An 11,130-nucleotide genomic window follows, 5' to 3' on the forward strand; every position below is an offset into this window, starting at 1 on the left:
AAAGTTGCTGAGTTGCCCATAGCAACCAATCAGATCGCTTCTTTCATTTTTGAAAAGGCCTGTGAAAAATAAAAGAAGCGATCTGATTGGTTGCTATGGTCAACTCAGCAACTTTTCCTCTGGACAGGTTTTGATAAGCAACCCCAGTGACTTAACAAGTAGTCTTGGTGAATTTATTCTTGTGTTTTGTGTACGCAGCTCTTATGCAGACCTATGTGCAGAATTGTAGCTAGCCTTTCATTCACCTAAGGCAGATATTGCCTAGTGGTTTGTAAGGCTATGTTCACATGGCATAAAATGTGTGGAATGTCTGCCTGGAAAACATAGGCGGACATTACGCACATATGCTTGCTTCAATGGCGCAAGGACCACTCAGTAATGCTCCGTCTCCATAGACAGAAATGCTTTCCCGAGCTAAATTCGCATAAATATTAAACAGGTTCAATGTTTCTTCAGATGCCAGAATCAGAAATATTCTCAGCTGTGTGCAAAGTGCCGCAGTATTCTGCTGAAATCAATGGAACTTCCGAAAGGAATATTTCCACAGAATTCCACTTTCCAAATTTTGCAGTGTGAATATAGCCTGAGGGTGCGTTCACACACTATTACTAGCAGCGGGTTGCCCGTTGCAGGAATCCCGATGCGAGTTACACTACCATTGATTTAAATTGGTCCACAGACAGTCTACAATAGTGTCAGATTTGCAGACTGTCCGCGGACCCATTCAAATGAATGGTAGCGTAACTCGCAGCAGGTTTCCTGCAGCGGGAAACCCGCTGCTAGTAATAACGTGTGAACGCACCCTTAGAGTAAAATGTAAAATCTGCAGAATGTCTGCCTGGAAAACACAGGTGGGCATTCGCCATGTTGATTAATCCGGTGGCGCTAGGACTGCTCTGAAATGTACCGTCTCATAGATGGCAATGCATTGCCGAGTGAAATCCGCAAAAAGAATAGACAAGTCTATTCTTTTTGCAGACGCCAGAATCGGGAATGTCCGTGCAGAATATCGCACGGATATTTAGTTGTGTGAATATATCCTTAGTATGTCTTTCTAGCTGCTCCCCTATGTATATGTATGCACTCAATGACAAAAAAATAATGCACCAAGCAGGAGTTTCTGGAATAAAATAAAACTTTATTGGGGAGATTTATCAAAACCTGTGCTGAGGACGGGTTGACCAGTTGCCTATAACAACCAATTCGATTGCTTTTTTTCATTTTTTAGAAGCTTTTATAAAAATGAAAAAAGCAACAATCTGATTGGTTGCTATGGGCAACTGGTCAACTTTTCCTCTGGACAGGTTTTGATAAATCTCCCCATAAATGTTTGAGTGTAATAATAATGTATGTAAGTGATTACAATATTAGAGAAATTGAATAAGTGTATTGGGAAACACTGTACAATTAAAAAAAGGAGTCTCTATTACCCTGTTGGGCCACCTCTAGCCTAGATACAAGATAGGATACGGTTGGGCATAGTGACAAGCAGGTTCCATATTTGCCCAGAGATGTGGCAGCCGGGCCTATAGACCCTGCAGACATGTAGGTTGCTAAAGCTGGGTCAATTAGTGATGAATCCGGCAACCAATCAGGCCGAGGAAGTGTTACAATTTGGCAGAGACATTCCAAGGAAATCCTTGCTGTGTGTGGGCGAGCATTACCCCCTCTGAAAGATGCCGGTTGGAAGCCATGCGAGACAAAACATGTGGCCACAGGATGTCCTGCACATATCGTTGTTAGTGTCCCCCATATTACTACTAGGGATGACCAACTATCATATGCAATGGCTCCCCATATCATTGCCAGCAGTTACTCATGTCTCCAGTTTTGCACTGATCCCCCATTCAGGCTCTTGTCGGTACCCCAGTCTTCCTTTTGGAGCGGACGTCATGGGACCACCACAGCCAATAAGCAGTCACACACCATACTCCAGGCATCATGGCTCCAATCACTGGATAGGGCATAAGATGTCTGATCACAGGGGTCCCGCCACTGGGACCCCCACGATCTCTGTGCAGCATGAATGGAGGGGGCGTGGCATGATGTATCTCCATCTCTGATACCCAGCTTTTCCGAGACTGGAGCAGCTCCTAGCACAGAATGTTGGGTACTGCACAGAGATCCCGGGGGTCCCAGCAGCGGGACCCACGCGATCAGACATCCCCCTTTAATGTAAGAGCTAATAACAAGTTTTTTTTAAATCAAATGACTTATTTCCCTCAATGGCTAATTTCCGTGCATACTGTGGGAACACACACATTTCGAGGGGTGTAGCCCCTTTAATAAAAAAAAAAAAGTAAACTTTTGCAAATATTTTCATTACTCCCGTTAAGCAACTTTGCAGAACTGTTAACTGTTTTGCTGCAGGACTTTTCTATTTTTTGCCATTTGTTCTTAGCGGTATTAGAGAGAAATGACCCTGGCCATTACTAAATATTACAACATTATGGAATAATTCCTTTTTTTTTTAGACATATTTGGATGTGGCCACAAGGCGAGTGGTAAGATGATGTACAGGGTATGTGACGGCATGCGAGTATTTTATGGAGGGTCTGAGGATGGGGTGAGCAGCTTAAATGGCAATGAAAGGAAATTGAATTCGAGAAAATGTTTCAGGAAACAATTTAAGAGTGAAGAGATGCTCAGAAATAACACTGAAGTGGAAAGGAATGATCTGAACGAGAGGAAGATTTTTTTTCTAATCAAAGAAAACGTTTTTTTTTTAATTAACAGCAATGCATCATGGGAGATATATTTATAACAAGTCTTTTTTTTTATTTATTTTTTTTTACCTATGACAACAGGAAAATGATATGAGAAGCCATCAAATGATCATTCATATCTATCTGTCTATCTATCTCTAACTAACTGTCTGTCTACACCAGTGGTCTTCAACCTGCGGACCTCCAGATGTTGCAAAACTACAACTCCCAGCATGCCCGGACAGCCGTTGGCTGTCCGGGCATGCTGGGAGTAGTAGTTTTGCAACATCTGGAGGTCCGCAGGTTGAAGACCACTGGTCTACACTATCTGTCTGTATTTTATAAAAACGTAATGGTTTCCCAACACTTCCCTGTTTCCGATGTCAGCAAGCGGAAATTCAGAAGTGTAAATGGGAGTGCGGAATCCCATAGAAGTCTATGGGCTTTAATTTGAGGTGGAATTCTGCAAGCAGAAGTTCTGCCGTGTGAATAGACCCTAAGGCTAGGTTCACACTGGAATTTCTGGGCAGAATTTCTGACGGAGATTTAGCCGGCGGCACTAGGACCGCGCGGACTACATTGTCGTTCCCATAGATGGCAATGCATTTCTAAGTAGATCTCCCAAAAGATCCACCCAGAAATGCATTGCAGTCTATGGGGGCAGCAATTCAGTCTGCTTGGTCCTAGCGCCGCCGGCTCAATCTCTAGGAGAAATTCTGCCCAGAAATTTTGCAGTGTGAACATAGCCTAAGGGTAGGTTGACACTACGGAATCTCCAGATGGAAAATTTCCGCCCGGTCAACGCCGACTGAATCAGTGTCCGCCCGGACACTGCAGTCCCCAATAGACTGCAATGTGTTCTGCGTGTATATCCGCCTGAAGAATGAGCAACGCCATTCTTCAGGCGGATATTTTAAAGCGGATTTTCCGTTCACAAATTCCGCTTAAAAAATTCTGAAGTGTGAATTGGTGAACAGAAAACCCATTCACTACACTATACATTTTAGTAAGCAGAATTTCTGCCTGCAATTTCAAAGTGGAATTGCAGGCAGAAATTCCGTAGTCTGAACCGAGCCTAAGACTGAATACGCCCCATTAGGTTGATTCCGAAAGCGCCTGTAATGTTTTCATGCAGATCTGCCGCAAATATGCAGCAAAAACCACTAAGAGCTTATGCTCGAAACGCATCGGCGTTTCACTCATTTTTTAACGGTGACATGTCACTTGCCACTCACAGTGGCTGTAACTTTCTTTTGTAATATGCACTATTAAACGTTATGTTTTATCGGATATTCCCTCTACCAGGAGCTGGACCCATTTTCTACATTTTCCATGAGTGGAGATTCAGCCTGGCAGCCGCCGCTCACGGAATTCCGCTCAAAGAATGAACATGTTCTTTCTTTGAGCAGAACAATTTCAGTGGCGGAATTGTCCGCCGCTGAAATTCCTCAGTGGGAACGGGTCTTGCGGAAGACCCATTCACACTGATGGTAATATTCACTGAGCGGAATTCCACTCGCGGAAAACCTGCAAGAACAAATAGCGTGAAAAGCACCCTAAAGAAGCGTTTTGCAACTAGTATACCTCCAGCTGTTGCAAAACTACAACTCCTATCATGCCCAGACAGACTTTGGCTGTCCTGGCATGCTGGGAGTTGTAGTTTTGCAACAGCCAGAGGCACACTAGTTGGGAAACACTGCATTAGACTATGGTTACACAAGACTTGTTGCCATGAAATAATAATAGTAAAGGTATTTGCGCTGTGACCCACCAATTACTACAATGTGACACTTGACAGGAATCACTATTATTAGCGGGAATTTTAGCCATGCAACAATGCATTCTTATTTCACATGGCCACAAGTCGCCCTTTAGCCCTAACCTTAAAGTGTACCTGTCAGATCCCACAAAAATATATATACATGTTACTCAGTACCTAATCCTGACCTAGCACATCTAATTTTTATGCCTCAATCACCTATATTTATTATAAAAATGCCTCTTTTCCTAAGCTCAGTGTAAGAAACCCTCTCAGGGGAAGGGGGCGTGTCCCTTGTGGTGGTGGGAGGTGATTGGTGTGTGGGGGGAGGGGGTGTGTCCCTTTCTTGTGGTGGTGGGAAGTGATTGGTGTGTGGGGGGAGGAAGTTTGTCCCTCCCTTGTGGTGGTGGGAGATGATTGGTGAGTGCTCATGCAGCTTTCTCCATGAGTCATCTCTTGTCCATGACTCATGGACAAGCCTGATGCTGCTGCAGGATTGGTTAGTGTACTAGTAGGTATGGGGACCCCTAGTGGTGGGATTTTCAGAAGCCGTTTCAACTATTAAATATTCAAAAAAAATGTAAACAGCCATATTACAAAATGTCTTTAATTTTCATTAATAACAACATATAAAAAGTTTTGGGATCTGACAGTGTCCATTTAATGTTACTTTAAATTAATTAGCAAATAGCCCATACTGGAGCACTGCACATAGCTTGTGAGGTTTGAGAAATGTATTTACTCTAGATATTTCCTCTGCTACTTGTGTTCATAACCTTGGTCCTCAACCTCCATTACTTCTGTCTTTCTCAAGCCAGACTTTTGATGGACTAAAGAACACGCTATGTCTTTGGAGACCTCCGATGTGACACGTTGTGCCTGCCAAGAGAACATCATCTTCTTATTAAAGTTTCCTGACATTTGATGTAGGTTGAAGGTCGTCAAATTGGACAGAGTGATTCACCTTGCTTTAGTGGCGTCCCCACAATGACTCAGGATGTGCTGGGGAGATAATGCAATGGTCAATATTGATTTCTTCACAACTATGACATTTCCCACTGAGATTGCTTAGCCATGTTTCCCATCTTCATTATTTTTCAATTGACGGAGCCCATTCTTGTCATATCTAGTGTCTTATCAGTCGTATACCAAGATGTTCAATTTGTAAAGTCTTCCATTTAACACAGCAAGGAAATTTAGAAGATACGAATGCAACAGTTTTCAGGTTTACTGACAAGCTTACTCCAAAACTTGGTCAAAAAGGGGCCTAACAAATAAAAATGGGCCCATCTCTACCCAGATCTCCATTTGTGAATGGTATATTCATGATTATTATGACCAGAGGGGTAACTTGTATGTTTATCTCCCCCCCCCCCCCAACTAGATCTGCATCTCCTATAGCCTAATGTTTCGCTTTCATCAACCAAAATAACCCATAATGGCCTGTCATCTCTGGAAATGCTGTACCAGTGATGGCAGACCCATTTTCTTCTAGAAGTTTTATAGCAGTCATTAGTTAACCCTGCTTGTTACACCATTATAATTAGAAAGGGGGCATTGTCATTGACAGCTGGTGACTACAATATCCTAACTGTTTAACCCCTTGCACTCGTCTAAGTCTGAAAGTTTATAAAGTGATAGCCCCTTGGATGCTCTGCGATAATTCCTGTTTTTGGTTGCATCCTTTCAGAGGACATATCCTCCTCTCCTGATATTTTGTTGTGATAAATAATTGTATTTATCATAAACCAACAAATTTACAGGGGTACTCCGGTGGAAAACTTTTTTTTTTCTTTTCAAATCAAATGGTGCCAGAAAGTTAAACAGATTTATAAATTACTTCTATTAAACAGATTTATAAATTATAAACCCCTTATAAGAAACACTACCACAACTTGTAATCAAAAATGATATTTTATTGAGAAATCCAAGAAGGTCATAAAAATATTAACAATTGGCACCATATCCAATCCCTACTGGGACACACAACACTCGAAGACAGGTAATACATATAGTAACAAACCATCCTCTCTGTTATACCATCAAGAAATATACATCAAAATGCTATTTAAAGGGGTACTGCGGCGCAAAGACATCTTATCCCCTATCCAAAGTTCAATATAACAGATAAGAAGAAACTAGATGTCATCTGGGTAGAAGAAACACTTTGATGAAAAGTCTCAAGCAGTGGTTCTTGTAGATGATGGTTTGACGGAGTAAGGGGTTCTTGGAAGGCTCCATGAAGAAGAAAACTTTAGGAGATAACTTCAATAAGCTGAAAGGACAAAAAACATATGTATAATACTAAAGGGAATGGGTAATATAGGGAGGGATATTACTCGCCTCCTGTCGTTAATAAAATCTATATTTTCCGTCATAAATACTGGGAAAATCTTCAATTTTATTTGGACAGGAGGCTCATAATATAATGCAAGTTTAAAGCTTTACAATTAAAGAATAGGTTATAATATTGACAGGAGGTTCTGGTCTAAAATAGAAGGATTTAAATGTAGACTCTGACGACCAGTCAGCAGCTTTAAGGACATCAGAAAGAGAGCCACCTGTTTGGACAGTTTTGGTAGACATAGTGCTTCTGATAGAGTGAGCACCGAATAGAAAAATATCAATACCTGCTAAGGACATAGTTTGCCTAACCATTCTGGCCACTGTAGGAGAAGACACTGGAAGATGAGATTTACAATAAGAAATAAGGAGTTGAGTAGAATTAGATGATCTGAGAGGCAGAGTCTTAAACTCGTAAGATTTAAGACATCTAACTACACATAACTTAGGATGTTGTAAAAAGGATAGAAAACAGAATGTATGTTGGTTTTTGTTTGACGGGAAATGGTAAAGTGAACTCCTTGAGGAGAAAAAGATCTATGAGAAATATCGAGAACTCTTACATCTGAAACCCTTTTAATGGAAATTAAACATAAAAGGACAGTTAACTTATAAGACAATAATTTTAAAGAAAGGAGATCATTATCTACCCAGGAAGAAAAAAGGTTGAGAAGAAGGGATACATCCCAAGTAGAATGATATTTAGGAAGAGGGGGTCTCCTGAATCGAATACCTCTAAGAAGTCTACAGATGAGTGGGTATCTACCAATAGGAATTGAATCAATAGGATCATGTTCTGAAGAAATGGCAGATCCATTCTGCCTCCATACAGGCCATTTTTCCGGCCCCCTTACATTACAGGGCTCTACAAAGCCTTATTCCGCCTGAAGAAGGGAAAAAAGTAGAGGAAGAGGACTTACCTGTGGATGGTCTGGATCGAGTTCCTCTAGATTTCCATGGTCTTGAACTGGTAGGAAAGAATGATGCTGGCTGATATGTGGGGGCAGTGTATTGAGGTCTTTCCTGATTGAAAGAGCCTCTGGAATAGCCTCTGGATGAGGCAGAGCAGCTGGAAAAACGTCTCCGTCCTTTTCCAGACAGCCAAAAAACTCTACCAGGAAAAACTTTACGGAGGGAATTCTGAGCCTTGTCTAGGAAGGTGAAGATCCCTACAAATTTTCTAATTTCTTTTAGGAAACTAACTCCGAAGAAAAGAACTTCGGTGGAAGGTTCAAATTCTGCTGTAGCCAGATTTGGCAATTGTCGATAGAGTTTCATTAAGATAGTTCTTCGCCTTTCAGCGGTCAAGGCAGCATTAATGTTGCCGAAAATGCATATAATCCGCTGGGCCCAACCTCGTAAAATAGAGGTGTCAATAGGTTGGCCGGAATAAATAAATTCTTCGGAAATATTCAAAATTTTTGTTAAGGGTCCAAGAAAGTAACTTATCTTGGACACTTTAAAGGGAAAGGTCCAGGCCCTTCTTGGGGTTTTTACCAGTTTTTAGAATATATTTGACTAACTCGGGAGTGAATGCTGCCTTGCCAGGAAGGTTAGGTCTCGGGCATTCTGCACTGAGTTTATTCCGTGAGGATCTGTCAAGAGCTTTTTTAATTCTGGAGTTATGGTATTTCGCAATCTGCAGGTGAGGGACCCATTCAGAGGACTTGGGTGAGTGATAGACTCTGGATCAAAAAAGGGGGTGCCTTGACAGTCCAGAATAGTCGTACCTGCAGTGTCAGAAATAGAATGGTCTATAGGGGTATCAGATATTTCACCTTCATCAGAGTAGTCATCATCATTATCATTACTAGATATTTTGCAGTCTGAAATCTCAAGATCAGATTCAGAGGAGGATGAGACCACATATGAGTCCGGTTTTGCCCTTTTATGGACTTTCTTTGTCCGAATGATAGATACTTCCTCTCAGACGGAGGGTCTGGTCTGCATGTGTGAGGCAGATAATTCTAAACCACCAGTTTCAAGTGTGCATTTTTGTCTTGACCTACCCTATTATGAGAGGACTCAGTTTTAAGGGTTCTATGGTCATCCCTACAAAAATGCTGTTTTTAAGTGCATTTACCGGCTCCTTTATGTCCTTTAGCCAACGTTGAGGTAGATTCCTCCGCAGACCAGAAATGGTCAGAGGGAGTGGAAAAAATTGTGGGTTTATTCTGGGACATGGCAATGGAAATGGACTTGGAAATGGAATCATTCAGAGAGGACAATTTCATGGCAGAGTGAACAGATTTTGAGACAGACATGTCTACCATGGATTGAATTTGTTCAGGGTTTAAGATGTCATATTCAGTAGTTTCATTAGGGTTAGTGTCCTGAGGGAGAATTGTAGTATTCTCCCTAATTAATATATATATAGGCACACAGTGGTGAAGATATAATAAGGAAAGTACTTATAATAAGTAATAAATTGGAAGATTTAATATGTCAGATATTATATATATGAGAGAAAAAACCTAATATATATATATATATATATATATATATATATATATATATATATATATATACACACTTAGAAAGAAACCACCTGGCACCGCTCTGGGAAGACTGATTCAGTCCTTTGAATAGTCAGTAGGCTAAGCGCTTGTTCACTTTAGATGGTGTGTTGGTGGTGCTTACACTAATAAAAAGAATGAGAAATATCCAAGAAAGAAGAAAAGTAAGACGAGGATCACTCACCACAATTCCAATGCTGTGTACTTTATTCAAAAGCGTAGATGGTGGCTATACATGGACGGATGGAAATGGCAGGGCAGTAGGTGTTATGGAGCCCCGTACGGAGCGACAACGCCGTTTCACGCCCTCTGGGCGTTTCCTCAGGCCCAGGTCAATTCCAGAGGGCGTGAAACGGCGCTGCCGCTCCAGACGGGGCTCCATAACACCTACTGCCCTGCCATTTCTATCCATCCATGTATAGCCACCATCTAAGCTTTTGAATAATGTACACAGCATTGGAATTGTGGTGAGTGATCCGCGTCTTACTTTTCTTCTTTTTGGATATCTAATATAGTTCAGTCAAAAAAACACTAGGAAATATATAGGAGAATATTTTCTAGACAAAGGTTGGAGGTTCAAGTAGTGAACAAGTAAATTTTAATAACCGGAATGTCAGTCAGCCACCGTATATTCTGAGGAGAAGACTGGTAAGTTGCGAGTCGGCTGTGAGGAGAGTATGGCGCTCAGCCATGTCTGTGAGGGAGAGCGAGATCTCGGGAGAGGCGGGAACAAAGTGCAGCAAGCGATATGAAGCAGAAGATGCGGGGAACAGCAGAAGCGCAGCAAGAGAAAATATGGTAAATGAAAAAACAAGCAAGGGAATAAGGGAGAAAAGGGGGGAATGAAAGGTGGGGGGGGGGATATGAAAGAATGAGAATAAAACCAATGATTTGATATGATGATATACAAAGGGGGGGGGGGGGGTTTATACAATAGGCATATATATATATATTTATATATATATATATATAAATATATGCTGATAATACTTAAACAGTAATACAACAGTATATGATATATACCATGAATTATAATAGGAAAGAAAAATACACATCTTTATCCTGCTGGGAGCAGCGAGAAAGAAGGAAGCATTCCTCTCTCACAGACCTTTTATGCACTAGGACCTGTTCTGATTGGTGACGCATACCTATTCATGTTTGGTTGCACCTTTACGTTTTTTCTTTTCATTGTATTAACCATTTCGCTGCTGAGAGTTTAGTAAAGAGAAAGAAATACATTATGTTATGAGTCTCCTGTCGAAATAAAATTAATAATTATTTATTATGTCAAGGGAGCTGATAGATCTTCTTTAAAGGGAACGTGTCACCCAGATTTATTAGTAAAAAATTATTTTTTTCTTAACTATTTTCTGATTGTAATAATGTATTTTTAGCATATTATTATGGGAGTAGCCATCTTGTCAGGTTGTCTTTTACAGCAAGTCGAGCTATGTTTTACAGCAATCCCCATGGACACAAGCATAATGAACTTCTCCAGACCCTATCTATATATATAAAACTCAATGGGGGAGATTTATCAAAACCTGTGCAGAGGAAAAGTTTGCAGATTGCTTCTTTCATTTTTAACAAGACCTCTGCAAAATGAAAGTAGTGATCTGATTGGTTGCTATGGGAAACTGGGCAACTTTTCCTCTGGACAGGTTTTGATAAATCTCCCCCAATGTATGTATGTGTGTATGTTCCAGCATCACGTCCAAACGGCTAAAGATATTAACATGAAACTTGGCACACATGTATTTACATGTAATGTAATTTAACCCTTACTCACCCCCATTTGCCAGGGGCG

General features: G+C 41.0%; 1 long non-coding RNA gene across 1 annotated transcript; it reads right to left on the minus strand.

The window, feature by feature from the left end:
* Window positions 1-6,429: 6,429 nt before the first annotated feature.
* Window positions 6,430-10,916, minus strand: LOC130277594 (uncharacterized). The gene is made up of 3 exons (XR_008845484.1): window positions 10,868-10,916; window positions 10,472-10,531; window positions 6,430-6,739 (listed from the first exon to the last, which is right to left on the minus strand). It is a non-coding gene; the product is annotated as an uncharacterized LOC130277594 (long non-coding RNA).
* Between the last annotated feature and the right edge of the window lie 214 nt (window positions 10,917-11,130).

The sequence above is a fragment of the Hyla sarda genome, chromosome 6 (genome assembly GCF_029499605.1).
Source record: "Hyla sarda isolate aHylSar1 chromosome 6, aHylSar1.hap1, whole genome shotgun sequence".
Lineage (NCBI taxonomy): Eukaryota > Metazoa > Chordata > Amphibia > Anura > Hylidae > Hyla > Hyla sarda.